This window comes from Equus caballus, chromosome 22, assembly GCF_041296265.1.
Source record: "Equus caballus isolate H_3958 breed thoroughbred chromosome 22, TB-T2T, whole genome shotgun sequence".
NCBI classification, from domain to species: Eukaryota; Metazoa; Chordata; class Mammalia; order Perissodactyla; family Equidae; genus Equus; species Equus caballus.
In genome coordinates, this window is record NC_091705.1 from 39,279,441 (window position 1) to 39,284,984 (window position 5,544).

Here is a 5,544-nt window from a genome sequence, read left to right on the forward strand (position 1 = left end):
GGGGCTGGCCCGGTGGTGCAGCGGTTAAGTTTACACATTCCGCTTCTGTGGCCTGGAGTTCACTGGTTTGGATCCTGGGTGTGGACATGGCACTGCTTGGCAATCCATGCTGTGGCAGGCGTCCCACATATAAAGTAGAGGAAGATGGGCAAGGATGTTAGCTCAGGGCCAGTCTTCCTCAGCAAAAAGAGGAGGATTGGCGGCAGATGCTAGCTCAGGGCTAATCTTCCTCAAAAAACAAAAAAACAAAAACTCTGTTCTGAACAAGGTGGGAAAGCATCCAGGCAGTTTTGGAATCTCTGAGATGTGAAAGGCATGAATAGTTTGAAAAAGGGTATTCAAAATGTAAAAAATGCAATATGCTTTACAGAACTCACAATGGTATTTTTTAGAGCCATACCTCTCAAACGCTTCTGTGCACACAAATCCTTAGGAATCTTGTTAAACTGCAGATCTGATTCCGTGGCGTTGGGGGCTGCCGAGATGCTGCATTTCTCAAACAAGCTCCTAGGGAATGCCAGTGCTGATCCACAGACCACTCTTTGAGTAGCAGGATGGTGGATAACCTTGTATAATTTTGTTTGTATTTCCAATTTACAGTTAGGGAAAAAACCCAGCCTCATGCTATAGATTTTATAATACAAACTACAGAAGTGAAGCTGACAAACTGTTGACAGGAAGGGTCACGGGCGCCCACAAGACAGAGAGTAGGTTCTCTGGGGAGGGGTCTCTGGTTGGTCGCGTGTGTGACACATTTGCTAGTGGTGTTTCATGGCGCTCACATGGAGTTGTGTCCCCCTGGGGTGTGTCTGGAGTATAGCGTTGGTATTTTATTTAATATTTGATATAGTTGCTAAAATATACAACCAAAAAGGGATGGGAATGGGTGGGCAGGGGGCCATGGGGATCTCAGTCACTCCTCCATTGGTGGACTTCTGGGTTGTTCCTATGAAACCCAGTGTAGGTGTACAACAACAAGAATTGGCTTCTTCCTGTACGATTTATTTCCATAATGTCTTAATTTTGTATAATCTGTTACTTTTGTGGTCAGAGAAAAAGGAATAAAAACCAGGGGCCTGGGTGCGGAGTGGGAGGATCAAAAGGATGAGTTTCCTTAATTTATAAAGAGCCCTTGCAACTCATTAAGGAAAAAAGATAACCCACAGGCCAGCCCTGTGGCCAAGTGGTGAAGTTCACATGCTCCGCTTCAGCGGCCCAGGGTTTCGCGGGTTCAGTCAGATCCTGGGCGGGGACATGGCACCGCTCATCAAGCCATGCTGAGGCGGCGTCCCACATGCCACAACGAGAAGGACCCACAACTAAAACAATACACAACTATGTACCGGGGGACTTTGGGAGGAAGAAAGGAAAAATAAAATCTTTAAAAAAAAGAAAAGAAAAAAGATAACCCAAAAGAAAGATGACAAGCATAGCATTTATGGAGCATTTAGTATGTTCCAGAAACATGGTGTTTTGCATGTATTAATTCCTTTAATCTTCACAACTACCCTCTGAGGTATGTACCATTATTATCCCATCTTACAGATGGGGAAACTGACTCACAGAAAGGTTAAGAACTTGCTCAAAGTCACAAGCTTATAAGTGGCAAAGGTGGGATTTGAACCCCAAACTCTCAACACTACTACTCTGCCTCCCCCCAACCAAAAAAGGAAAAGGACACGCACCGAGTAAGGAAATGTGGTAAGGAAACAGGACAAGATAGCCAATCTCACTCAACATATTGTATTTCGATGATTCTAAGATGCAAATTTTTACATTCAAACATCTCTGAAATCAGGGTGTGTCTTACAGTCAACGACATCTTAGATTCAATGAAATACAGTAGGAGAAATGCAAATTAAAACCACCTATCAGATTGGCAAAGTACAAAACACTCGAGAACATGCCGTGCTGGCAAGGTTGTGAGGAAACAGGTACTTTCAAAGGCCGTGAGAGAGAGAGATGGGCAAGGCCTTGGTGGAAGGCAGTCTGGCCTGAGCTATCAAAATGTAACACACGCACACCCTTGACCCAGCAACTCGTTTCCCAGGAATTGACCCCTCGGCTCTACTGGCCCCAAGGAGCAAGACTTAAGTTCCCCGATGCACATGACAGCAGTTTGTATTACCAAGACTGAAAATGACCTCGACGGGAGGCGAGTTAGCAAATGAAGGTGCGGCCTGAGGTTGCAACGCCACACAGCTGTAACAAAGAATAAGGAAGCATGGACAAGTCAGTCTTCAAAATATAAGTGGGAAAAGGCAAGGTGCAGAAGTGTGCATATAATGCTCTACCTGTGGTGTGAAAAGTGGGGACAGGGAGGTCTCTATTCCCAGACATGGCACTTGTAAGGGTCTTGTCGAAATGATGGCCTCTGGGGAGGCAACTGAGGGCTTGGGGCGACATGAATGGGAGTAATTTCTCTTCACTTTTGACCAGGAGTTGGTAAATTTTTTCTGCAAAGGTCCAGATAGTAAATATTTTAGGCTTTGCAGGCCTCTGGTCTCCCGACTCCGCTGCTGTGTTAAAAAAGTAGCCGTAGGCAGTATGCAAATGATGGGTGTGGCTGTGCGCCAAAAAACTTTAGGACCGGTACTGAAATTTGAATTTCTTGTGTTAGAAAATATTTTTTCCCTCCAACCATTAAACAAAAAAATGCCCGTGGGGCCATAGAAACACGGCTGGGCAGGATTTGGCCCACTGGCCGCAGGCCGCTGACTTCTGCTCTAAACCCATTTGTATCATCTGACTCTTATTCTTTACCTTATGCATACATTGCCTGTCATGAAATAATGTTTAAAAGGGTAGCTTGAAATTTTTAGATTTATGAGAAGGGCACAGGGTGAAAGCTGGGGGCAGGCGCCCTACCCAGACCACCTCTAAGGAGAAGCGAGCCCAGAGGGGCATGCACGATGTTCCCAGTGGAGCTGGAAACCCATCTGTCGCCCCGCGCTGCCACCTGCCCGACTCCACCGCCAGATAGCAGCACACATCCACCAAAACCAATCACCCCTGCACCAGCTGAGAAGTCGCGGGCAGAAGGCAGCCCATACACCTGTTTTATTTTGCTCACAGTATGTTTAAAAAATGGAGCTAGCATTTAAAAAATCTGGATTTCTGGCTCCTCTTTAATCGGCTGATGTGAGTAGCAGCTGCCCTTTGGGGCCTGATGTCTCCAGGGCACCTCACTCCTCAGCGGCAGCTGTTTCTCTTCCTGCTGTGTTGCTATTTTCTCATAGGGGACACATTTCTCCCTCGTCACCAGCCTCCTTACCTCCCTCCCTCCATTGAGGCTGCAGGTGGGGGTTAAAGCACGAAGGCTCTGGGTCAGATCAGGGCTCGGATTCCAGCCCTGCCACCCACCAGTTGTGTCTCCTTGGGCATGTTACATGACCTCTGTGCCTCAGTTTCCCCATCGGCAAACGGGACTAAGTGTACTCACCACTCAGAGCTGCAGGGAGCTGTCTGCAGTCTGCCACGAGGTAAGCATTCAGTAGATATTATGAGTCAGCCTTTCTCCCTCCCCGGCCCTCATAAGCACTTGATCGTAACACCCCCATCTCACAAATGACCCCCAGTCCCAGCTATGATGAAATACACACCTCCTTCTGGTTTTGAAAAGTATTTTTGCAGCCCCTGGGATTCAGGAGCAGTGAGATCTGAGTGTGAAGCCGGGCTCTGCCTTACTAGTTGCAGGATCCTGGGCAAGTCACTTCCTCTCGGGACTTAGCCTGTTGCTGGCCCCAAAGGAACTGACACAGGTTGGTGGGGCCAGGAAAATGCCCCCTGCATGGCCTGGGAACAGGAAACCAGCCCCAAGCTTGCTCCTCTGGCCCCTCCGAAGAGTTAGGTCATCTGCCCCATCCATGGCAGCCTTCCTTACACAGCACCTTAATCTTTCTTTTGGGAACCATCCTTCCTTCCCCTCATCCTGTGGCTTGAAAAGTGTGTTGATCCCACCCCGGGAACTGCAGGTGGACATGTTTCAGCCCTGGCCAATCAGAACACTTCACCAGCACCCTCCCCGAAAGGTGATTGGTCCAGCGGTGGGCACATGACCCAATCCAGGCCAATGAGAGCCTGCCCCGGGCTCTCCTTGCAACTGCTGGGAGGGGAGATTTTGTTCTATTGGGATTGCTGAGCTGGTCCAATGTCCCAACTCAGGGAAAAACAGCTAGACGGAGAGACCAAGTGCTGATGAGTCACCTGTGCCCCAGGTCCTGTCAAACCTTAAGAAGTCAGACCCGCCTCTTAACTTCCGTTATAAGAGCTAATAAAATTCTTTTAGCTATGAACTTTTGCTTAATGGGGCCGGTCGTGGCTGAGTGGTTAACTTCGTGCAATCCGCTTCAGGAGCCCAGGGCTTCACCAGTTCGGATCCCGGGCGCAGACATTTCACCGCTCATCGGGCCATGTTGAAGCAGTGTCCCACGTACCACAACTAGAAGGACCTACAACTAAAATATACAATCATGTACTGGGGGGCGGTTTGGGGAGAAAAAAGTAGAAAAAAAAAAAAGATTGGCAACAGTTGTTAGCTCAGGTGCCAATCTTAAAAAAAACCAAAACCACCTTTTGCTTAAGTTATAGTTTTCTCTCAGTTAGGAGTTAATGAATTCTAATCCCCCTTCCTTTTGTGGCCCCCTCAGTCACTAATCAAGTCTAGTGGTGGACAAACTTTAAGGAAAATGAGTTTATGAGTCACATTTTAAAAACGTTTTGGGGCCGGCCCTGTGGGCGAGTGGTTAAGTTCACGAGTTCCACTTCAGCGGCCAGGGTTTTGCAGGTTCAGATCCTGCGGGCGGACATGGCACTGCTCATCAGGCCACGCTGAGGTGGCATCCCACATGCCACAACCAGAAGGACCTACAACTAGAATACACAACTATGTACGGGGGGTCTTTGGGGAGAAAAAGGAGGAGGGAAAAAAAAGATTGGCAACAGATGTTACCAGGGGCAATCTTTAAAAAAATAAAAACTATTACTATTTAAAAAAATGTTTTATCTGTGACTGCTCTAGAGTCTTATCATTTCTCTGTCCCCAACAGGCATTTTCTTATCTTTTTCCTGGCTAATATTGTAGAAACTATCTAGCCCAGACTGATTGTAAAGTCTGTAGTCTTCAGTACTGAATCTGTGCCTGACACATAAGAAGTGCCTTATAATTATTTGTCAACGAATAAATGAACAAGATACTTATTTATCCAAAATGTTCAGTGTCTCCCCACTTGTCTCAGCCTGTGAGGCTCCGTAACAATTCTCTATTTTTCCAACCTCATTTTCCACTTTCCCCTTGTTCACTCCAGTCTAGCCACAGTCTCTTAAACCCCCAAGCCTGTTCCTGCCTCAGGACCTTTGCACTTGCTGTCCAGTCATGCAGTTTCTTCCTCCAGTTCCTTCCCCAGCTAGCTCCATCTTCTCCTCCAGGTCTCAGCTGGACTGTCACCTCCTCAGAGAGGCCCTCCCCAATGACCACCCTGCCAAAGCAGACCCGCTTTTCCCATGTGGTTCCATGCTATTTGATTTTCTTCACAAATCACCATC